This window comes from Eriocheir sinensis, chromosome 23 (genome assembly GCF_024679095.1).
Source record: "Eriocheir sinensis breed Jianghai 21 chromosome 23, ASM2467909v1, whole genome shotgun sequence".
Taxonomy (NCBI): Eukaryota; Metazoa; Arthropoda; class Malacostraca; order Decapoda; family Varunidae; genus Eriocheir; species Eriocheir sinensis.
In genome coordinates, this window is record NC_066531.1 from 1,984,985 (window position 1) to 2,011,125 (window position 26,141).

At 47.8% G+C, this 26,141-nt stretch overlaps 1 long non-coding RNA gene across 1 annotated transcript; it reads right to left on the bottom strand.

Annotated features, from left to right (window-relative positions):
• Nucleotides 1-689: 689 nt before the first annotated feature.
• LOC127002368 (uncharacterized) lies at nt 690-21,804 on the bottom strand. The gene is made up of 3 exons (XR_007756095.1): nt 21,609-21,804; nt 20,999-21,573; nt 690-1,073 (listed from the first exon to the last, which is right to left on the bottom strand). It is a non-coding gene; the product is annotated as an uncharacterized LOC127002368 (long non-coding RNA).
• Nucleotides 21,805-26,141: the final 4,337 nt, after the last annotated feature.

The window sequence follows — 26,141 nt, forward strand, 5'->3', positions numbered from 1 at the left end:
GTTTTTATGTTTCTTTGTTTTTATGTTTCTGCGCTATTTCCCGTGATGAAAAAATGTTGGATCCCAGCGCGCTCCGCGGCTTTTCCGATACCCTACGCCCCTGTCCACCCAGCAGTGTACCAGGTATTAATCGGGGGTTGTGTCCCGTCTCCTGGGGTCTGTTCCCTTCTCCTATAATTCCTTCCCCTTCTGTCTCTCTCCGGCATATGACCACAGATGTTGCGTCGACTAAACCAAACTTTCCAACTGTTCCCTTCTCCTATAATTCCTTCCCCTTCTGTCTCTCTCCGGCATATGACCACAGATGTTGCGCCCACTAAACCAAACTTTCCACCTGTTCCCTTCTCCTATAATTCCTTCCCCTTCTGTCTCTCTCCGGCATATGACCACAGATGTTGCGCCCACTAAACCAAACTTTCCAACTGTTCCCTTCTCCTATAATTCCTTCCCCTTCTGTCTCTCTCCAGCATATGACCACAGATGTTGCGCCGACTAAACCAAACTTTGCAACTTTTCCCCGCGCCCTTCCGTGCTGTGTGGTGAGAGGCCTGACAAGTAGTTTAGTGATGCGCGTGACACCGACAAAGAAACAAGCAAGCAAATAAATTAACCAAACACACGAGATCAAGCAAAGAGAAAGAAACAACGAATAATTACATTTACACAAGCAAGCACTCGAAGATGAAGAGAGAACAAGCAAACGGTTGTCAAATGTTATTCTTAACTTAATAATAACCCTGTAGCAGCAGGGATCATGTTTCTTAATGGTCCCTCTAAGCGAGAAAAATGAGAAACCACGAAGCCCCCAAGTAACCCGGATGTCACACTGACCAGCGTCCCGGGATAATGGGCTACCAACCACAACACAGGCTCAAGGGCCGGTGTGACGGAGATAAGCACCGAGGCCACGCGCAGCTTTAGTGTATATTGGGGAGGCGGTGGCTGAATGGATAGCGTGACGGCGCCGCGTTCAGGACGACGCGAGTTCAGTCCCCGCCCGGTGCCACCAAGCTGGGATTTTTCAGCCGCCGCCGAGTGGCTTAAAACTACCCACATGCTGTCCAGAAGACCACCTATCAACCCGGACTCTAGATTCTAGGATTAAAGATGAGCTCCGGGAGGGCAGCATGAGCCAGTGCAAGATGGCGCCACTATAAACACTCGCCTGCGCCAGAACGGGCTGGGCCGACCATCAGGACCCACCGGGAAGAAGCCTTGGGCCGACCATCAGGATCCACCGGGAAGAAGCCTTGGACCGACCATCAGGCCCCACCGGGAAGAAGCCTTGGGCCGACCATCAGGATCCACCGGGAAGAAGCCTTGGGCCGACCATCAGGATCCACCGGGAAGAAGCCTTGGGCCGACCATCAGGATCCACCGGGAAGAAGCCTTGGGCCGACCATCAGGATCCACCGGGAAGAAGCCTTGGACCGACCATCAGGATCCACCGGGAAGAAGCCTTGGGCCGACCATCAGGATCCACCGGGAAGAAGCCTTGGGCCGACCATCAGGATCCACCGGGAAGAAGCCTTGGACCGACCATCAGGATTCACCGGGAAGAAGCCTTGGGCCGACCATCAGGATCCACCGGGAAGAAGCCTTGGACCGACCATCAGGATCCACCGGGAAGAAGCCTTGGACCGACCATCAGACCGCACCGGGAAGAAGCCTTGGGCCGACCATCAGGATCCACCGGGAAGAAGCCTTGGACCGACAATCAGGATCCACCGGGAAGAAGCCTACCGGAGCAATAGGCCACGACGTAAAAAAGAAAAAAAAATCGTTGCTAGACGCCTAAACCATTACACCACAGAGACGCCACTTATTATATACGTGGACACGAGGCAGAGTGTTGATTTAGGATGCTCATAATAGCTCCTGTAAACGTTCGCCTCGAGACTGGACGCTGGCCAAGGAAGGGCAAGGAAATAAGGAAGTGAAGGAACGCTATTAGATCTCAGTTTTCACGGAGGAAGAGGAGGAAGAGTGGGAGCTCGGGGAGGCATAATTAAGCAAGCTACTTATCCCAACAGAGATCACTTCATCGCGGGCCTTGTTGACGCAGACGGTACTGTGGGCGCCAGGCAGGGAGGGTCCACGGGGGGGGGTGTTGAGAGACTTTCCTTCTCGGCCACTGGGGCTCATGTTCTTAGGCTTCTTCATATAGATCTGAGCGATAACAACAAACACTTAGCCGGTTATGTTTTGCTAGTCATGCGTTTGTTTAACTGTTTGAAGGCTTTTATAAACAACACCAGGAGCAAATCATTCTGTTGACCTATAGGATTCGATTTGGGAAAGAGCTTTTATTTAAGAACATAAGAAGAACATGAGAACATAGGAGTCTGCAAGAGGCCGCCGGTAGCTCATTTGAACCTCAGCGCCCGTGAACCTAACCCCACCTAATATCGCTGTCCATGAATTTATCAAATCTATTTATTAATGCGACAACTGTATTGGCACTCACCACATGACTGCTCAGCCTATTCCACTCATCCACCACTCTGTTAGTAAACCAATTTTTGCCTATGTCCTTGTTGAATCTGAAGTTATCCAGTTTAAACCCATTACTTCGTGTCCTACCCGGTTCTCTTACCAACAAAACCTTATGAATATCCCCCTTATTAAAGCCCTTCATCCATTTATAATCTATGTGGGGTCATCCTCTTCATCCTCCTCCTCCTCGTCTTCCTCTTCCTCCTCTTCCTCTTCCTCCTCCACTGGCTCGACAGATATTGTTAATGTTATTTGAACCACATTGTTAAGTATATGATGTATATAATTATAGGACTAGATTTACTTAATTACTCTTCCTCCTCTCCTCTTCTTCCTCTTCCTCTTCCTCCTCCTCCTCCTCCTCTTTCTTTTTTCCTTCTTCTTCTTCTTCTTCTTCTCCTTTATCATTTCCTCCTCCTTGTGTGTGTGTGTGTGTGTGTGTGTGTGTGTGTGTGTGTGTGTGTGTGTGTGGCCTTGCCCAAGACTATCTATGAGACAACTGAATATGACGCCTCTTAAGAATAATGAATGAGAGAGAGAGAGAGAGAGAGAGAGAGAGAGAGAGAGAGAGAGAGAGAGAGAGAGAGAGAGAGAGAGAGAGAGAGAGACAGACAGACAGACAGACAGACAGACAGACAGACAGACAGACAGACAGACAGACAGACAGACAGACAGACAGACAGACAGACAGACAGACAGACAGACAGACAGACAGACAGGCCACTAACTCCGATCTTGAAATCATTTAACTAACAAGGAAAATGTCTGTCGTTTAGCGGTTTTGCTTTATAGAGAGACGAGGCGGAGGAGGAGAATTGGGGAGCAGTAGCAAGGCGATGGTGGTGGTGGTGGTGGAGGGGGAGGGGGTAGGGAGGGGGGGGGGGTACGGGACGCCTGACATGTTTTAATAAGGAAGCCAAATTTTCAAAAAGCCCGCTCGTTCACGCTGCCCCCTAGGATGCTATGATATCGTACTCAACACGCTGGACCTTCCTATTTCTATGGCATAACGATCATATAAAAACACCTCCATAATTAACATTTTGGGCAATAACTAGAACTGGGTATCGTTAGTTTTACAGCTGCGACGGTTTTTGGGATTTGAAATTAGGGCATACAAGATTGGTTCATTAATTGTTTATTGTTGCAAGGGAAGGGAGTACGATAATCTGGCATCGTTGGCTGCTCCTGTAAAAAAAGATATATAAACAAAATAAAAATCAAACAAAAAGATGAGTATGCGTGTTGACGATCCATCCTTGAGAGAGTTTTGCTTGTAGGAGTGAGGAAATACAGAGGAAGGCAGGAGGCTCTTGGGAAAATCGTATATGTCGTGTTTTGAGAGATCTCGCCGCCCAAGAACACATATTTGACAAGGCTTTCGTAGGAGTTGTGGGCATTTCCAGGGGTAGTTTCATGACCCTGGTGGTAGTGTGACCCTTCCTCTGTACCGTGAACCTAGAAACACCTATTTGACAAGGCTTTCGTAGGAGTTGTGGGCATTTCCAGTAGTAGTTTCATGACCCTGGTGGTAGTGTGACCCTTCCTCTGTACCGTGAACCTAGAAACACATATTTGACAAGGCTTTCGTAGGAGTTGTGGGCATTTCCAGAGGTAGTTCTATGACCCTGGTGGTAGTCTGACCCTTCCTCTGTACCGTGAACCTAGAAACACACATATGACAAGGCTTTCGTGGGAGTTGTGGGCATTTCCAGGGGTAGTTTTATGACCCTGGTGGTAGTTTGACCCTTCCTCTGTATTGTGAACCTAGAAACACATATTTGACAAGGCTTTCGTAGGAGTTGTGGGCATTTCCAGGGGTAGTTTTATGACCCTGGTGGTAGTGTGGCCCTTCCTCTGTACCGTGAACCTAGAAACACATATTTGACAAGGCTTTCGTGGGAGTTGTGGGCATTTCCAGGAGTAGTTTCATGACCCTGGTGGTAGTGTGACCCTTCCTCTGTACCGTGAACCTAGAAACACATATTTGACAAGGCTTTCGTAGGAGTTGTGGGCATTTCCAGGGGTAGTTTCATGACCCTGGTGGTAGTGTGACCCTTCTTCTGTACCGTGAACCTAGAAACACATATTTGACAAGGCTTTCGTAGGAGTTGTGGGCATTTCCAGGGGTAGTTTCATGACCCTGGTGGTAGTGTGACCCTTCCTCTGTACCGTGAACCTGAAGAAACACTCATTAGAACCTCCCATCTTTGACTTATTGAGGTATTTGATGTCAGAACCGAAATTATCTTGTAATACCGATCTTAATTATATACAGTGTCCAGACTCCTCCATTTCCACCTGTTTTGTCTCTCATAATAATAATAATAATAATAATAATAATAATAATAATAATAATAATAATAACAACGAGTTTTTCACATTAATGGTGTAAAAGCCTTGTCAAACTATCCCTAGGCTCATAAAACTACCTATGGAAATACTCAAAACCTCAATGAAAGCCTTATCAAGTGTGCGTGTGTGCGTCTGTGTGTGTGTGTGTGTGTGTGTGTGTGTGTGTGTGTGTGTGTGTGTGTGTGTGTGTGTGTGTAAGCTTCGATCCCTTTGAGAATACGGGACAGAGTATAAACTATTGTTATGTGAGAGATTGGGTTCTTTGATAATCGCTGTTTTTATATCAAGCCCTGAACTCAACTATTAACAAATAACTCTGATATTAAATAAGGCCCATTTATCTTCCTCGCCCGTGACCTTTTGACCTCTCCCCCTCCTCCTTCTCCCTCCCTCCTTCACCCCTGCCCGCTAGCTCTGACCCCCTCGTGACCCCTCCGCCCACTCATTAATAATCGTCTTAGGTTGTTGATATAATAGCAAACATTGGGTGAGGGAAGGGAATCCACGAGGGAGGCAGTCTACTTCTACTGAAAAATAGATGTTTGGACTCGTAGCAAAGAGTACAGATTGGATACAGGATAATTTGGATAACCGGTCACGTTTTGGGCTCCCACAAGAGATATTTCCAAAGCCTCAAATGAGATCAGTCTAGTTTGGATAAAGGATTTTTTCCCACCCTTCTTGGATACAGGATTGGATATAGGATAACTTGGATAACCCGGTACAGAGTGGATACAGGATAATTTGGATAACCGGTCACGTTTTGGGCACCCACAAGAGATATTTCCAAAGCCTCAAATGAGATCAGTCTAGTTTGGATAATGGTTTTTTCCCCACCCTTCTTGGATGCAGGTTGGATACAGGATAACTTGGATAACCCGGTACAGGATTGGATACAGGATAATTTGGATAACCGGTCACGTTTTCGGCTCCCACAAGAGATATTTCCAAAGCCTCAAAGGAGATCAGTCTAGTTTGGATAAGGATTTTTTCCCCGCCCTCCTTGGATACAGGATTGGATACAGGATAACTTGGATAACCCGATACAGGATTCGATACAGGATAATTTGGATAACCGGTCACGTTTTCGGCTCCCACAAGAGATATTTCCAAAGCCTCAAAGGAGATCAGTCTGGTTTGGATAAAGGATTTTTTCCCCACCCTCCTTGGATACAGGATTGGATACAGGATAATTTGGATAACCGGTCACGTTTTCGGCTCCCACAAGAGATATTTCCAAAGCCTCAAAGGAGATCAGTCTAGTTTGGATAAGGATTTTTCCCCACCCTCCTTGGATACAGGTTGGATACAGGATAACTTGGATAACCCGGTACAGGATTGGATACAGGATAATTTGGATAACCGGTCACGTTTTGGGCTCCCACAACAGATATTTCCAAAGCCTCAAAGGAGATCAGTCTAGTTTGGATAAGGTATTTTTCCCCACCCTTCTTGGATACAGGATTGGATACAGGATAATTTGGATAACCGGTCACGTTTTGGGCTCCCACAAGAGATATTTCCAAAGCCTCAAATGAGATCAGTCTAGTTTGGATAAGGTATTTTTCCCCACCCTCCTTGGATACAGGATTGGATACAGGATAATTTGGATAACCCCTCACGTTTTCGGCTCCCACAACAGATATTTCCAAAGCCTCAAAGGAGATCAGTCTAGTTTGGATAAGGTATTTTTCCCCACCCTCCTTGGATACAGGATTGGATACACGATAACTTGGATAACCCGGTACAGGCTTGGATACATGATAATTTGGATAACCCCTCACGTTTTCGGCTCCCACAAGAGATATTTTCAAAGCCTCAAATGAGATCAGTCTAGTTTGGATAAGGATTTTTTCCCCACCCTCCTTGGATGCAGGATTGGATACAGGATAACTTGGATAACCCGGTACAGGATTGGATACAGGATAATTTGGATAACCGGTCACGTTTTCGGCTCCCAAAGCCTCAAATGAGATCAGTCTGGTTTGGATAAGGATTTTTTCCCCACCCTCCTTGGATACAGGATTGGATACAGGATAATTTGGATAACCGGTCACGTTTTGGGCTCCCACAAGAGATATTTACAAAGCCTCAAATGAGATCAGTCTGGTTTGGATAAAGGATTTTTCCAAAGGGATGAAAGAGTGAAGATGCTGGTTAACTCTTGCATAAGGGGTTTGGACAGTATAGGGATGAAAGAGTGAAGATGCTGGTTAACTCTTGCATAAGGGGTTTGGACAGTATAGGGATGAAAGAGTGAAGATGCTGGTTAACTCTTGCATAAGGGGTTTGGACAGTATAGGAATGAAAGAGTGAAGATGCTGGTTAACTCTTGCATACGGGGTTTGGACAGTATAGGGATGAAAGAGTGAAGATGCTGGTTAACTCTTGCATACGGGGTTTGGACAGTATAGGGATGAAAGAGTGAAGATGCTGGTTAACTCTTGCATAAGGGGTTTGGACAGTATAGGGATGAAAGAGTGAAGATGCTGGTTAACTCTTGCATAAGGGGTTTGGACAGTATAGGAATGAAAGAGTGAAGATGCTGGTTAACTCTTGCATACGGGGTTTGGACAGTATAGGGATGAAAGAGTGAAGATGCTGGTTAACTCTTGCATACGGGGTTTGGACAGTATAGGGATGAAAGAGTGAAGATGCTGGTTAACTCTTGCATAAGGGGTTTGGACAGTATAGGGATGAAAGAGTGAAGATGCTGGTTAACTCTTGCATAAGGTGTTTGGACAGTATAGGGATGAAAGAGTGAAGATGCTGGTTAACTCTTGCATAAGGGGTTTGGACAGTATAGGGATGAAAGAGTGAAGATGCTGGTTAACTCTTGCATAAGGGGTTTGGACAGTATAGGGATGAAAGAGTGAAGATGCTGGTTAACTCTTGCATAAGGGGTTAGGACAGTATAGGGATGAAAGAGTGAAGATGCTGGTTAACTCTTGCATAAGGGGTTTGGACAGTATAGGGATGAAAGAGTGAAGATGCTGGTTAACTCTTGCATAAGGGGTTTGGACAATATAGGGATGAAAGAGTGAAGATGCTGGTTAACTCTTGCATAGGGGATTTGGACAGTATAGGGATGCAAGACTGAAGATGCTGGTTAACTCTCGCATAAGGGGTTTGGACAGTATAGGGATGAGCATGAGTAGAAAGTCGTGTGCAGCGGGGCCGCGGGAGGGGGGGAGGCATGCAGTTAGCAAGTTCAGAAGAGCAGTCAGCGTGGAAATATCGATAGAAGATAGAAAGAGCGGCAACATGGCGGCGGAATTTAAGAGGTAGAGGACTATCAAACACTCGCCTGACTCTTCTCTCCTTCCTCACCTCCTTCTCCCTCCCTCCACTTAATACCTCCATGCCCTCTACCCTTTCCGCATTCCACCCCAGCCTCCTCCCTCTCCCTAACCTCGACCTTCCCCGCCATTCGCCACGCTCTGCAATTCTCCCACTAAAACAGCCATCATCTCCTCACTGCCCCGCGTCCTTCCTCCGCCCCGCCCCTCCGGCTCACAAGGGCAGGCACTGTGTCGCGGCCGGTGCCCCCCTACGTCTTGAGCGGTGGAGGCTAGGGTAATCTTCGCGCTGGGGGGACCCGTGTTGTGTTGATTGTTGTGTATATTGTGAGGCAGCTTGGGAGACGCTTGCTGTCAGATGTTTCTTGAGCATAAAAAAACCGCTGTTGTGTCAGAATCAAGTTGAATTTCACGCGGCCCTCCATGACCTTCCTCCTCCTGTCCCTCCTCTATCTATCTATCTATCTATCTATCTATCTATCGTTCGTGTCTCATACATGTAAGCGTTCCTCGCTCAGATACATACAAGGTGCCCTCATCCACCTTGCCGGAGGGAGAGGTGGGCGGGGAGGAGCCTCAATCTATTCTGTCCTGTCCCACCAAACGTAGATTACCAGTAGTAGTGGTAGTAAACAGACACCCACGCCATGGACCGATAAGTCTTCTGGTGTCTGTTCTTCCTATGTATTCCTATGTATCCCTGTTCCGTGGTTGTGACCCCGCAGGCAAGGTACAGACAGGGACACACGCGGTTAACTGGTATCATCTTGTTGTTGTAATTGTGTTATAATATACTAACATATACTAGTGTCCATATAATGGTATACAGGCTATCTCTCTCTCTCTCTCTCTCTCTCTCTCTCTCTCTCTCTCTCTCTCTCTCTCTCTCTCTCTCTCTCTCTCTCTCTCTCTCTCTCTCTCTCTCTCTCTCTCTCTCTCTCTCTCTCTCTCTCTCTCTCTCTCTCTCTCTCTCTCTCTCTCTCTCTCTCTCTCTCTCTCTCTCTCTCTCTCTCTGTGTGTGTGTGTGTGTGTGTGTGTGTGTGTGTGTGTGTGTGTGTGTGTGTGTGTGTGTCTCTCTCTCTCTCTCTCTCTCTCTCTCTCTCTCTCTCTCTCTCTCTCTCTCTCTCTCTCTCTCTCTCTCTCTCTCTCTCTCTCTCTCTCTCTCTCTCTCTCTCTCTCTCTCTCTCTCTCTCTCTCTCTCTCTCTCTCTCTCTCTCTCTCTCTCTCTCTCTCTGTGTGTGTGTGTGTGTGTGTGTGTGTGTGTGTGTGTCTCTCTCTCTCTCTCTCTCTCTCTCTCTCTCTCTCTCTCTCTCTCTCTCTCTCTCTCTCTCTCTCTCTCTCTCTCTCTCTCTCTCTCTCTGTACCCGCGTTATGGCGTCTTGGGCAGGGTACATCAGCAGACCCGTCTTGTTTTCCTCGGTCTTAACACGCGTGAAAACCTGAGTGAGGTCAAGGCAAACAACTCATCAGGACGCGTCAATCAACACCATACGATTACTACAGCCATCCTTCATGCTGTCAAATGGGTCATTGAGTTTTGACTTGACCCAGGTTGACGCGGTCGGTGTCAGCGGATATGCGTCAATATGAATCGCCTCAATGCCTTCACGTGACTCGACGCGACGCGACTCGCTTGGTATAAACGCAGCCTTGTAAGAGCCGTGCGCTCGTTCCTGCCTCTCGTCTCCTGGTCTAGCGTCTGTCCTCCTCGCCTGACGCACCGTAACCCTTGTGTCAGGCATAACATCATTCACTGTTCTTGGTTATCCGACGATTATGCTGAGTTCGGCGTCTACGCGCTGACTCATGGACTCTGAGGCGCCCACCGCCGCCCCAAACACGTCCTGCTGCCTCCTCACAAACATTTCCTACCATCACGGTTAGTCTTACCTGTCATTAGTGACCATACAACACTTCGTAGGCGCGACTCACCATCACGGGCATTAGGTACCATCTTGTATACATAGATTGCTTCACCGGTAGAGTGGTGGACGAGTGGAACAGGCTTGGGGGCCATGTTGTGGGTGCCAATACCATAGATACATTCAAGGAGAGGTTAGGTAAAGCCATGGATGGTGAGGTAAGGTGGGGTGGAGTGTACGGGAGCTGTCTTGTATAGCCCAACCGGCCTCTTGCAGACTCCTCACGTTCTTATGTTCTTATATATACAACATATCGTCAAAGTAACGGCCTCGTGTTCAGGACGACGCGAGATCAATCCCCGCCCGGTGCCACCAAGCTGGGATTTTTCAGCCGCCGCCGAGTGGCTTAAAACTACCCACATGCTGTCCAGAAGACCACCCATCAACCCGGACTCTAGATTCTAGGATCAAAGATGAGCTCCGGGAGGGCAGCATGAGACGGTGCAAGATGGCGCCACTATAAACACTCGCCTGCGCCAGAACGGGCTAGGCCGACCATCAGGACCCACCGGAAAGAAGCCTTGGACCGACCATCAGTGTGTGTGTGTGTGTGTGCGTGTGTGTGTGTCCTGCATATGTTTCCTAGAGGACATATATTTACATTTCTTTCTAGAGCATGTCGCGCCCAAGGGCTGGAGCGCGATGGATCACCCAGCCACGTGCCGCCGCCGCCACCACGTCGCCCCCTCAACACCAGTCAGCTGCCGGCACGGGGCGGTTCTACAAGACACATTCGTTTCTCACATCAGCTATTTCTAAAGGTCAAAGAGGGGGGCAGTCGGGTTCTAATGAGTGTTTCTACAGGTTCACGGTACAGAGGAAGGGTCACACTACCACCAGGGTCATAGAACTACCCCTGGAGATGCCCACAACTCCTACGAAAGCCTTGTCAAATATGTGTTCTTGGGCAATGTAAGGTCTTGTGATTCAACCCCGCACGGTGTTCCTGGTAGTGGCAATGTAAACGCCTTTCTAACGGTTGTGGCGTGAGGGAAATGCTGAACATGTAACTTAAATACTCTAGGAAAAGTTTGTCGAAATATTATACAAGTCAGCTGCATGCGAGGAGGCGTCGTGTTGTGCTGTGAGGGACATACCGATTGCTTTAATGCTCTAGGAAAAGTTTGAACACTGGGTAGCTGCGGGGGTCATGTTTCTAAAAGACCCACTAAGCGAATTGATGAGAAAAAATCACCCCTCACACAAACCATTTCATAATATATATCAAAGCATTTGTGATCGGATTATGTATCATCTATTTTGGGGGGTTTATATCGTGGGAAAAATTTGGCCCGTCGCTGCTACACGGTAAAGACACAAATTTGGCCCGTCGCTGCTACACGGTAAAGCCACAAATTTGGCCCGTCGCTGCTACACGGTAAAGCCACAAATTTGGCCCGTCGCTGCTACACGGTAAAGCCACAAATTTGGCCCGTCGCTGCTACACGGTAAAGCCACAAATTTAGCCCGTCGCTGCTACACGGTAAAGCCACAAATTTGGCCCATCGCTGCTACACGGTAAAGCCACAAATTTGGCCGTCGCTGCTACACGGTAAAGCCACAAATTTGGCCCGTCGCTGCTACACGGTAAAGCCACAAATTTGGCCCGTCGCTGCTACACGGTAAAGCCACAAATTTAGCCCGTCGCTGCTACACGGTAAAGCCACAAATTTGGCCCGTCGCTGCTACACGGTAAAGCCACAAATTTGGCCCATCGCTGCTACACGGTAAAGCCACAAATTTGGCCCGTCGCTGCTACACGGTAAAGCCACAAATTTGGCCCGTCGCTGCCACACGGTAAAGCCACAAATTTGGCCCGTCGCTGCTACACGGTAAAGCCACAAATTTGGCCCGTCGTTGCTACACGGTTAACATTTTATATTTTTTTATATTTTTAGTTTTATATGTTAACCTGTAGTTTATGTCCTTAACTTTACCTTACTTTATTTACGCATTTTATTTATTTATTTATTTATTTTTTATTTCCGGCAAGAATACTTAACACTTATAAAACCAAACACAAGCTATCATTGGGCATATTATAAGATATTTCGCCGCCCAAGAACACCTATTTGACAAGGCTTTCGTAGGAGTTGTGGGCATTTCCAGGAGTAGTTTTATGACCCTGGTGGTAGTGTGACCCTTCCTCTGTACCGTGAACCTAGAAACACCTATTTGACAAGGCTTTCGTAGGAGTTGTGGGCATTTCCAGGGGTAGTTTTATGACCCTGGTGGTAGTGTGACCCTTCCTCTGTACCGTGAACCTAGAAACACATATTCGCCAAGGCTTTCATAGGAGTTGTGGGCATTTCCAAGGGTAGTTTTATGACCCTGGTGGTAGTGTGACCCTTCTTCTGTACCGTGAACCTAGAGAAACACAAGGCTTTCGTAGGAGTTGTGGGCATTTCTAGGGGTACTTTTATGACCGTGGTGGTAGTGTGACCCTTCCTCTGTACCGTGAACCTAAAGAAACACTCATTAGCACCCGGCTGACCCCCTCTCTGACCTTTAGAAATAGCTGTTGTATGGAGCGAAAATGACTTATAATTCCAACCCAAAACTCGCCCTCACCAGATGCGTACAGAAGGAAGGATGAAGAAAAGAAAAGAAAAAGAAGAAAACCAAGATCAGAGTTTAATGGAGTGGCGCCAAAATGAGAGGCGGCCCTGCTGGTGCGTACGATCACTTTCAACGAGTTTCTTGACCCGATGTTTATTTGTTTGACTCCGGCGCGGGTCAGGCCACTCCCGAGGCTCTCAGGTTGCTTCGGCTGGGCGGGGGAGGGGTGGGGGGGGGTGCATGGTGGCTTGGTGCGGGGGGAGGGGTGGGGGGGGGTGCATGGTGGCTGGGTGAGGGGAGGTGGGGGGTGCATGGTGGCTTGGTGCGGGGGAGGGTGGGGGTGCATGGTGGCTTGGTGCAGGGAGGGGGGGGTGCATGGTGGCTTGGTGCGGGGGGAGGGGTGGGGGGGGGTGCATGGTGGCTTGGTGCGGGGGGAGGGGTGGGGGGGGGTGCATGGTGGCTTGGTGCGGGCCGCGGGAGACATCATAGGCCCAGCTGCTCCCGGGAAGCTGGAACATAAGAACATAAGAACATAAGAACATTAGAACATTAGAACATTAGAACATTAGAACATTAGAACATAAGAACATTAGAACATAAGAACATTAGAACATAAGAACATAAGAACATAAGAACATTAGAACATAAGAACATTAGAACATTAGAACATAAGAACATTAGAACATTAGAACATTAGAACATTAGAACATAAGAACATAAGAACATTAGAACATTAGAACATAAGAACATAAGAACATTAGAACATTAGAACATAAGAACATTAGAACATAAGAACATTAGAACATAAGAACATTAGAACATAAGAACATTAGAACATAAGAACATTAGAACATAAGAACATTAGAACATTAGAACATAAGAACATAAGAACATAAGAACATTAGAACATAAGAACATAAAAGCATAAGAACATTAGAACATTAGAACATTAGAACATTAGAACATAAGAACATTAGAACATAAGAACATAAGAACATTAGAACATTAGAACATAAGAACATTAGAACATTAGAACATAAGAACATTAGAACATTAGAACATAAGAACATTAGAACATAAGAACATAAGAACATTAGAACATAAGAACATTAGAACATTAGAACATAAGAACATAAGAACATAAGAACATAAGAACATTAGAACATTAGAACATTAGAACATAAGAACATAAGAACATAAGAACATTAGAACATAAGAACATAAGAACACAAGAACACAAGAACACAAGAACACAAGAACACTAGAACATTAGAACATTAGAACATAAGAACATAAGAACATAAGAACATTAGAACATTAGAACATTAGAACATAAGAACACTAGAACACTAGAACACAAGAACACAAGAACACAAGAACATAAGAACACAAGAACACAAGAACATAAGAACGTAGGAGTCTGCAAGAGGCTGGTAGGCCTATACAAGGCAGCTCCTTTGACCCTAAGCTCCCGTGTATCTAACCCCACCTAATATCGCTGTCCAGGAATTTAATATATTTATGAATGCGACAATTGTATTGGCACTCACCACATGACTGCTAAGCCTGTTCCACTCATCCACAACCCTGTTAGTAAACCAATTTTTGCCTATGTCCTTGTTGAATCTGAAGTTATCCAGTTTAAACCCATTACTTCGTGTCCTACCCGGTTCTCTTACCAACAAAACCTTGTGAATGTCTCCCTTATTAAAGCCCTTCATCCATTTATAAACCTCGATCATGTCTCCACGCACCCTTCGCCTTGCTGGAGAATGCAAGTTTAACTGTTTGAGTCTTTCCTCGTATGGCAAGTTTCTCAACCCCTGAATCATCTTAGTCATCCTCCTCTGCACCGATTCTAACACTCTGATATCCATTCTCTAGTAAGGTGACCAGAACTGAACCGCATAGTCAAGATGAGGTCTAACTAATGCTAGGAAGCTTTGCCGATGTTCGTTGCCAGGCGAGAAACACAATATAGCTAACGAGGCGCCTCTCCTTAACCTCCAGCAAAGAAAGTCGCGTCTCCTCTCAATGTTATAACCTGCCGCGCGCGTTTGTTTGTTTGCTTGTTTGTTTATACTGAACGCACACACACACACACACACACACACACACACACACACACACACACACACACACGTTTCTTCTCTGAATCACTACAATTTAAAGCACTTTGTCAAACAGTATGCTTGCTGAATTATGCATGCCCCTTCACTGATACCGCCGAATACAACGACTTGACGCTCATCTGAATTGGTTCGCTAAATTGCGGTGTGTCGAGTGTGTTACCATGTGCCTTCCTCGTCGGCGCCTTCACGGCTCGGCGCGCTGGGAAGGGTGCGGCCCGTGGCGCCAGCTGGGTCATGGTGGCGCAGCGGCACAGCGGGCGGCCGATGAGCGACTTATCTGGAGATCTTCATTAACAAGCACAACGCGCACACACACACACACACACACACACACACACACACACACACACACACACACACACACACACAGCTGTAAGGAAAAGTTCTGTAAATGCAGATACGGAAACGGAATCACACGAGCGTTAAGCCCAGGCCATATAAAACTACAACTAGGTAAATACACACACACACACACACACACACACACACACACACACACACACACACACACACACACACACACACACACACACACACACACCTCTCCTCCCGAAACTGACCTCTCTTTCGATTCTTTTTTTTAGGAGCAGCGAGTAGCGGGCTTTTTATATAATTGTTTCCTTTTTCTGTGCCCTTGAGCTGTCTCCTTAACACACACACACACACACACACACACACACACACACACACACACACACACACACACACACACACACACACACACACATAAACATAAAAACAGCATATATAAATTCGTTACATAAGGATGAGAACGAACAAGCAGAAACAGCAGATATATTTCATTCATCAGCGAGGGTTTGTTTTCCCAGCAGCACCCGGGGCGGCATGGGAGGACAGACCTTATCACAAGTCCTTCATCACTGTGCCACATCCCTCCTGGCTCAGCGCCCCACACTCCCCACACCCAGCTCAGTGGCGACCCTCACTGACGTTTTCGCCCATGGAGGTAGAATTGGTGGAGTCGGCTTCAACCAAATTACCCAGTAGCATCGGGGACCATGTTTCTTAATGGTCCCTCCAAGCGAGAAAAATGAGAAAAAATCACCCCTCACACAAACCATTTCATAATATATATCAAAGCATTTGTGATCAGATTATGTATCATCTATTTTTTGGGGTTTATATTGCAAATTTGGCCCGTCGCTGCTACACGGTAAAGCCACAAATTTGACCCGTCGCTGCTACACGGTAAAGCCACAAATTTGGCCCGTCGCTGCTACACGGTAAAGCCACAAATTTGGCCCGTCACTGCTACACGGTAAAGACACAAATTTGGCCCGTCGCTGCTACACGGTAAAGCCACAAATTTGGCCCGTCGCTGCTACACGGTAAAGCCACAAATTTGGCCCGTCGCTGCTACACGGTAAAGCCACAAATTTGGCCCGTCGCTGCTACACGGTAAAGCCACAAATTTGGCCCGTCGCTGCTACACGGTAAAGCCACAAATTTGACCCGTCGCTGCTACACGGTAAAGCCACAAATTTGACCCGTCGCTGCAACACGGGTTAACAATATGGATCCAGATCAGTCTAGTAAACTCAAGGTTATACAATAAATCTTCAATCTGACGAATCATTTTGCGGAACCCCTCATTAAAGATAACTCGCTTTTCCTTGATATTGCGATTCTCTGCACGATGTTAAAACGCTTTAATATATGTTGATCTGCACTTATTGCGTGTGCCTCGTCTTCGTCTGTATATTCTCCTGCCTACGACTTGAACGCTCATTTGGCCGCTCTTCTAAACTCTTTTCTATAGGGGCAATGCATCTGTTTTTCTCCTGCCTACGACTTGAACGCTCATTTGGCCGCTCTTCTAAACTCTTTTCTATAGGGGCAATGCTTCTGTTTTTCTCCTGCCTACGACTTGAACGCTCATTTGGTCGGTCTTCTAAACTCTTTTCTATAGGGGCAATGCTTCTGTTTTTCTCCTGCCTACGAATTGAACGCTCATATGGCCGCTCTTCTAAACTCTTTTCTATAGGGGCAATGCATCTGTTTTTCTCCTGCCTACGAATTGAACGCTCATTTGCTCTGACTCTTTTCTATAGGGGCAATGCTTCTGTTTTTCTCCTGCCTACGAATTGAACGCTCATATGGCCGCTCTTCTAAACTCTTTTCTATAGGGGCAATGCATCTGTATTTTCTCCTGCCTATGACTTGAACGCTCATTTGGTCGCTCTTCTAAACTCTTTTCTATAGGGGCAATGCTTCTGTTTTTCTCCTGCCTACGACTTGAACTCCCATTTGGCCGCTCTTCTAAACTCTTTTCTATAAGGGCAATGCATTCCTTCCCCTTCTCTCTCTCTCTCCTGCATATGGCCACAGATGTTGCGCCAACCAAACCAAACTATCCAACATTCACATTTTCCGGCTCCTCGTCTCCGTACGTGACCAAGAAACTTAATATATACCTAAAAGCATGCATATATTTTACTGAGACAAGCTGTAACCAAGTCATCTAGGATTGAAATGGCGCAAACAGTCAAGATTTATAGGTTTTGTCATTGCGTATGAATAAAACATTAGACGTAACGCTCTCGTCGCCAAAGAGGGTGTGTTTGGTGTGATGCTGCTGGTGGTGAGACAGGGAGGCGGTGGTATTGGTGGTGGCAAGGGTGTAGACTGGGCGGCGCGGTGGTTGGGTGTTGAAATGGAGGGTATATTAGTAGTTATATTGGTAGTTACTGGTAGTTATATTGGTAGTTATATTGGTAGTTAGAAGTGTGATTGAAGCCTCGGGTCGGCGGGTCTGTGCAAGGGCTCGGTTCCACATATGGGCCAAGGATCCTTCCCTGACCGGCGGCCGCGACTATGCTGTTTCTTCTTATCGCGGCTGTTGACTCTGTGCATCATTGCCTCCGCGCGGAATAAATTAGCATGATTAAATTGTGTCCCTTAGTCTATATATGTCAAGTGAAGTCAAGAGAGAGAGAGAGAGAGAGGGAGAGAGAGAGACCATTTGTGTCAGACCGTCGGATATGCTTTTTGTGGGTTCCCAAGTCTTCTGAGGTGGTATGGGGGATCGCAGGTCAAACACTGTGAGTCTGTACTATGCTCTAATTGTGAACTCAAAATACAATCTTCCAGCTTTTGGTCCATAAACTCCAATGTGAAATTTGGTATGACAATATATACATCTACCCCCCCCCCTCCCCCCCCCCCCCCCACCCCCGCCCCTCTCTTTATTTAAGGTTGAGGAACGCCCCCTCTCCTCCCTCCCCTCCTGCTCACAACCGAGAGAGCCCGGGTTCGATTCCCGGGCGGAGTGGAAAAATTTGGGCGGCTTTTCCGATACCCTACGCCCCTATCCACCCAGCAGTGTACCAGGTATTAATCGGGGGTTGTGTCCCGTCTCCTGGGGTCTGTTCCCTTCTCCTATAATTCCTTCCCCTTCTGTCTCTCTCCGGCATATGACCACAGATGTTGCGCCGACTAAACCAAACTTTCCAACTGTTCCCTTCTCCTATAATTCCTTCCCCTTCTGTCTCTCTCCGGCATATGACCACAGATGTTGCGCCCACTAAACCAAACTTTCCAACTGTTCCCTTCTCCTATAATTCCTTCCCTTCTGTCTCTCTCCGGCATATGACCACAGATGTTGCGCCCACTAAACCAAACTTTCCAACTGTTCCCTTCTCCTATAATTCCTTCCCCTTCTGTCTCTCTCCGGCATATGACCACAGATGTTGCGCCCACTAAACCAAACTTTCCAACTGTTCCTTTCTCCTATAATTCCTTCCCCTTCTGTCTCTCTCCGGCATATGACCACAGATGTTGCGCCGACTAAACCAAACTTTCCAACTGTTCCCTTCTCCTATAATTCCTTCCCCTTCTGTCTCTCTCCGGCATATGACCACAGATGTTGCGCCCACTAAACCAAACTTTCCAACTGTTCCCTTCTCCTATAATTCCTTCCCTTCTGTCTCTCTCCGGCATATGACCACAGATGTTGCGCCCACTAAACCAAACTTTCCAACTGTTGCATTTATCCTATAATTCCTTCCCCTTCTGTCTCTCTCCGGCATATGACCACAGATGTTGCGCCCACTAAACCAAACTTTCCAACTGTTCCCTTCTCCTATAATTCCTTCCCCTTCTGTCTCTCTCCGGCATATGACCACAGATGTTGCGCCCACTAAACCAAACTTTCCAACTGTTCCCTTCTCCTATAATTCCTTCCCCTTCTGTCTCTCTCCGGCATATGACCACAGATGTTGCGCCGACTAAACCAGACTTTCCAACTTTCCGGAGGGCAGCATGAACCAAGCAAGATGGCGCCACTATAAAAGCTTGCCTACGCCATAACGGGCCGGGGCTGACCATCAAGCGCCACAAGGAAAGCCTACCGGCGCCATATTAGGCATAGACGTTAAAAAAAAGGGCAACAGCCTGACTCAAGGCCTTCCTGGAGGTTCTGTTGCAAGAGTTTCGAAGACTCGGCTCGTTTTGCTGATTTTTATATATTTTTTTTTTTACAACATAGGAGACAGCACAAAAAAAAGACAACATTTCCAGGGGTAGTTTTATGACCCTGGTGGTAGTGTGACCCTTCTCCTGTACTGTGAGCCTAGAAACACATATTTGACAAGGCTTTCGTAGGAGTTGTGGGCATTTCCAGGGGTAGTTTTATGACCCTGGTGGTAGTGTGACCCTTCTCCTGTACTGTGAGCCTAGAAACACATATTTGTCTAGGCTTTCATAGGAGTTTTGGGCATTTCCAGGGGTAGTTTTATGACCCTGGTGGTAGTCTGACCCTTCCTCTGTACCTTGAACCTGAAGAAACACTCCTTAGAACCCACCTGCCCCCCGCTTTGACCTTGAGAAATACCTGATGTGAGAAGCGAATGTGTCTTTTAATTCCGACCTATGTGTCAGGAGTTGAAATATATGTGTAATTACGATGTTAATCCGGTTGAAAGTATGTAGACAGAACGATTAGCTAACAAGGTATATTAAGATGTTGTAGTGTTGCAAGTATTGGAAAACTGTGTTCGCAGAAGGGATGTCCAGGTGTGTCTCCCGGAAAACTTTCAAGGTTGATTGACTAATGTATCAAAACTTCCGGAGATTGTTGGCACCTCAGAAGCTCGTAGCCATGGGGTTCTGTCTAGCTCACCACGAGATGATCACGAGCTCTGGGGACTACCTGATCTCACACACTCCACACCCCATCCACATTGCTCAAGAGAGAGAGAGAGAGAGAGAGAGAGAAATAAATAAATAAAGAAAGAAAGAAAGAAAGAATGAGAGTGAGAGTGAGAGACAGACAGAAAGACAGAAAGACAGAGAGAAAGACAGAGAGACAGAGAGAGAGAGAGAGAGAGAGAGAGAGAGAGAGAGAGAGAGAGAGAGAGAGAGAGAGAGAGAGAGAGAGAGAGAGACAGACAGACAGACAGACAGACAGACAGACAGACAGACAGACAGACAGACAGACAGACAGACAGACAGACAGACAGACAGACAGACAGACAGACAGACAGACAGACAAGTCTAGTCATTTCGAAATTTCATGTAATACTTTCCATGAGGGACAAATTGCTCCTCCGTGATGCAGTGGTTAGCACGCCTAGCCACGACTCCGCGGTCCCGGGTTCGAGTCTGGGGAAGCTGGCGCCCACCTCACTCGCTGACCATCCTCCCACTCAGACAGGTCGGTAAAAGGATGGATCTAAGGTAGCCTGGGAAGGAGTTGTGGGCATTTCCAGGGGTAGTTTTATGACCCTGGTGGTAGTGTGACCCTTCCTCTGTACCATGATCCTAAAGAAACACTCATTAAAACCCGATTGACCCCATCTTTGACCTTTTGAAATAGGTTATGTGAGAAGCGGAAATATCTTATAATATCGACCTAGGTGTTACGAGCGTCAACATTTGAAAACGCCGGATCGGATTGGGTTAACGGGAGCCCCAACCTTATCTTAATGGCAGTTCCGAATAGTCTTGATCTCCCTTCCTCATCATTTAATATTCCTGCACTCCGCGAATTAAACACCCCAGAATCCTTGACCTAATCTCAGTGCACCCTTCACGCTACACACTGTCACCCTGTAACGCGTGCCTCTCATTCAGGGAGGCGGTGGCTGAATGGGTAGCGTAACGGCGCCGCGTTCATGACGACGCGAGTTCAATCCCCGGCCGGTGCCACCAAGCTGGGATTTTTCAGCCGCCGCCGAGTGGCTTAAAACTACCCACATGCTGTCCAGAAGACCACCCATCAACCCGGACTCTAGATTCTAGGATTAAAGATGAGCTCCGGGAGGGCAGCATGAGCCAATGCAAGATGGCGCCACTATAAACACTCGCCGACCATCAGGCCCCACCGGGAAGAAGCCTTGGGCCGACCATCAGGATCCACCGGGAAGAAGCCTTGGGCCGACCATCAGGATCGACCGGGAAGAAGCCTTGGGCCGACCATCAGGATCCACCGGGAAGAAGCCTTGGGCCGACCATCAGGATCCACCGGGAAGAAGCCTTGGGCCGACCATCAGGATCCACCGGGAAGAAGCCTTGGGCCGACCATCAGGATCCACCGGGAAGAAGCCTTGGGCCGACCATCAGGATCCACCGGGAAGAAGCCTTGGGCCGACCATCAGGATCCAACGGGAAAAAGCCTTGGGCCGACCATCAGGATCCACCGGGAAGAAGCCTTGGGCCGACCATCAGGATCCACCGGGAAGAAGCCTTGGGCCGACCATCAGGATCCACCGGGAAGAAGCCTTGGGCCGACCATCAGGATCCACCGGGAAGAAGCCTTGGACCGACCATCAGGATCCACCGGGAAGAAGCCTTGGGCCGACCATCAGGATCCACCGGGAAGAAACCTTGGGCCGACCATCAGGATCCACCGGGAAGAAGCCTTGGACCGACCATCAGGATCCACCGGGAAGAAGCCTTGGACCGACCATCAGGATCCACCGGGAAGAAGCCTTGGGCCGACCATCAGGATCCAGCTGGAAAAAAACAAAAATGACATTCCTGCACTCCGCGAATTCTACACACCTGAATCCTTGAACTAATCTCAGTGTCCCCATACCGCGTGACTCATTCAGGGTTGCAGGATCCGCGACAACATCCTCTCCTCCCATTAAGTGCCAGGGCGCCTCGTCGGACAAACCGGCTCAAGAAATCTCATTAACTATGTATGACAAGCAGCAAGTGACTGTAATTTGAATTCTAATTGCAGCGACGTGCTCGGCTGCCTGGTACCTTGGGCTGACGTGTTGGGTGTCTCGTCTGTATTGTTTCCTTTACTAGTTGCCGCCGTGTTTGTGTGTTTATGTGTGTGTGTGTGTGTGTGTGTGTGTGTGTGTGTGTGTATATGTGTGTCTTTCAAGGTCTCAGCCCCCCCCCTCCCCCCCCCAACCCCACCACCCCCCAGACCCACACATCGTTACCGCTGCCGGCCCACGACGAGGCTTAATCTGATCACCATTCACTTTCTCTAATCTCTCTCTCTCTCTCTCTCTCTCTCTCTCTCGCCCGGTAAGAATGTAGGTGGAACCGTCTTGTCCCTCCCTGGTCGGGCGTCGCGGCAGGAGCGTGACGCCTCGCCGCACCCCCGACATGACAGCTGGGGCGCGGGTGTGGATGGGACGTGACGAACTTGACTACCAGGGAGACGTGGGAGGGCCTGGCTGGAGGCTTCCTAGGGGGCGACGTTCAAGAAGGGGCCGGTCTGTTCCTCCACCATGAGTCTATTTCTGTCAGTGCGTGTTTTTTTTTTATCAATATAAGGGATGATTTTTTTTTTTTTTTTACAGCAAAGGAGACAGCTCAAGGGCACAAAAAAAGTGAACAATAATAAATACAAAAAAGCCCGCTACTCGCTGCTCCTAAAAAGAATCCAAAGAGGTGGCCGAAAGAGAGGTCAATTTCGGGCGGAGAGGTGTCCTGATACCCTCCTCTTGAAAGAGTTCAAGTCGTAGGCAGGAGGAAATACAGATGAAGGAAGATTGTTCCAGAGCTTACCAGCGTGAGGGATGAAAGAGTGAAGATGCTGGTTAACTCTTGCATAAGGGGTTTGGACAGTATAGGGATGAAATAGTGAAGATGCTGGTTAACTCTTGCATAAGGGGTTTGGACAGTATAGGGATGAAAGAGTGAAGATGCTGGTTAACTCTTGCATAAGGGGTTTGGACAGTATAGGGATGAAAGAGTGAAGATGCTGGTTGACTCTTGCATAAGGGATTTGGACAGTATAGGGATGAAAGAGTGAAGATGCTGGTTAACTCTTGCATAAGGGGTTTGGACAGTATAGGGATGAAAGAGTGAAGATGCTGGTTAACTCTTGCATAAGGGGTTTGGACAGTATAGGGATGAAAGAGTGAAGATGCTGGTTAACTCTTGCATAAGGGGTTTGGACAGTATAGGGATGAAAGAGTGAAGATGCTGGTTAACTCTTGCATAAGGGGTTTGGACAGTATAGGGATGAAAGAGTGAAGATGCTGGTTAACTCTTGCATAAGGGGTTTGGACAGTATAGGGATGAAAGAGTGAAGATGCTGGTTAACTCTTGCATAAGAGGTTTGGACAGTGTAGGGATGAAAGAGTGAAGATGCTGGTTAACTCTTGCACAAGGGGTTTGGACAATATAGGGATGAAAGAGTGAAGATGCTGGTTAACTCTTGCGTAAGGGGTTTGGACAGTACAGGAATGAAAGAGTGAAGATGCTGGTTAACTCTTGCGTAAGGGATTTGGACAGTATAGGGATGAAAGAGTGAAGATGCTGGTTAACTCTTGCGTAAGGGATTTGGACAGTATAGGGATGAGCATGAGTAGAAAGTCGTGTGCAGCGGGGCCGCGGGAGGGGGGGAGGCATGCAGTTAGCAAGTTCAGAAGAGCAGTCAGCGTGGAAATATCGATAGAAGATAGAAAGAGAGGCAACATGGCGGCGGAATTTAAGAGGTAGAAGACTATCAGTAAGAGGAGGAGAGCTGATGAGACGAAGAGCCTTAGACTCCACTCTGTCCAGGAGAGCTGTGTGAGTGGAGCCTCCCCACACGTGAGATGCATACTCCATACATTAGCAAGTCAAACACGCGACTTTTTTTCTCTTTCCGCCAATAGTCTTTCTTAATGGGGCCTGGTGGTTGACCCCATCCCGTTATGGCGCAGGAAAGTCTTTTTTATTGTGGCGCCATTTTGCTTAGCTCAGATCATACATTGCCCTGGAACTCCTTCTTGATCCTCTTTAGAGTTGATGTAGAGCCCGGGTCAACAGGTGGTCTTCAGGAAAGCATGTGGGTAGTCTTAAGGGGTATCACACTGGGCAAATCTTCCGTGGATCTTCAGTCAAACCACGATTTCTGCTACTGTGGTTGTCATTTATTTCTTGTTATTTCTGATGATGATGGTGAGTAATACCGTCATCCTTCAGTGAACTCTACCGTAGCTTTGGAAGATCGTGGACGCGTCAGAAAACCACGGAAATATCAGAACCACGCCAGCGGAAATCGTGGTTTGACTGAAGGCACCCACGGAAAATTTGCCCAGTGTGATAGCTCCTTAGGGCACTCGGCGATGTCTGGAAATTGTCACGGGCGAGAGTCGAACCCGGGTCCTCCGTGATGCCGCTCCCGCACGCCGCCCGCTCAGCCACTGGCGCCCCATAGAGTATATTCTTACATTATCCAGACGTTAAGGTGAGTTTTTTTTTATAGTCAGCCCTCCTCGCCTCACATATATACCTCACCGGGAGTGGCTGACGCCCGTTCGATAGGTGTCTTCCTGCCTAATCCTACTGAACATATATAAACATCATTAGGCATAGAAGTAGTAGTAGTAGTAGTAGTAGTAGTAGTAGTCGTAGTCGTAGTAGTAGTAGTAGTAGTAGTAGTAGTAAACTCTATTCCACTTTTACAGCAAATATGAAGAAACTCTAATATAGCATAGAGGCTGTTAAGTGCCTCTCTACAACAGGTTCCCCAGCCCCATCATCGGGTCAGCTGTACCCAGTCTCCGCCAACAGGGCAGCGATGCACTTCCAACACTGCCCCCATGCTACACTGTCTATATAAGCCCCGTCCACACTGTGCATCACGTAGCAGCCCTGTGATGCAGTAGCGGTGTTGAAAACAATACACAAGCGTCCAGACTGGAGGGCATCACAAGGCAACTCATCCCCGCGCGCCAGTCCCCGATTAGATGCCCATATTTCATCCCATTCTCGTAGTGCTGTACACGGCGACATCACTTCTTATCGCGACTGTACACGGTGACATTACTTCTTATCGCGACTGTACACGGTGACATTACTTCTTATCGCGACTGTACACGGTGACATTACTTCTTATCGCGACTGTACACGGCGACATCACTTCTTATCGCGACTGTACACGGCGACATCACTTCTTATCGCGACTGTACACGGCGACATCACTTCTTATCGCGACTGTACACGGTGACATCACTTCTTATCGCGACTGTACACGGCGACATCACTTCTTATCGCGACTGTACACGGCGACATCACTTCTTATCGCGACTGTACACGGCGACATCACTTCTTATCGCGACTGTACACGGCGACATCACTTCTTATCGCGACTGTACACGGCGACATCACTTCATAGCGCGACTGTACACGGCGACATCACTTCTTATCGCGACTGTACACGGCGACATCACTTCATAGCGCGACTGTACACGGCGACATCACTTTATCGAGACTGTACTCGGCGACATCACTTCTTAGCGCGACTGTACACGGCGACATCACTTCTTATCGCGACTGTACACGGCGACATCACTTCATAGCGCGACTGTACACGGCGACATCACTTCTTATCGCGACTGTACACGGCGACATCACTTCTTATCGCGACTGTACACGGCGACATCACTTCTTATCGCGACTGTACACGGCGACATCACTTCATAGCGCGACTGTACACGGCGACATCACTTCATAGCGCGACTGTACACGGCGACATCACTTCATAGCGCGACTGTACACGGCGACATCACTTCATAGCGCGACTGTACACGGCGACATCACTTAATAGCGCGACTGTACACGGCGACATCACTTAATAGCGCGACTGTACACGGCGACATCACTTCAAAGCGCGACTGTACACGGCGACATCACTTCATAGCGCGACTGTACACGGCGACATCACTTCTTATCGCGACTGTACACGGAGACATCACTTCATAGCGCGACTGTACACGGAGACATCACTTCATAGCGCGACTGTACACGGAGACATCACTTCATAGCGCGACTGTACACGGAGACATCACTTCTTATCGCGACTGTACACGGAGACATCACTTCATAGCGCGACTGTACACGGCGACATCACTTCTTATCGCGACTGTACACGGCGACATCACTTCATAGCGCGACTGTAC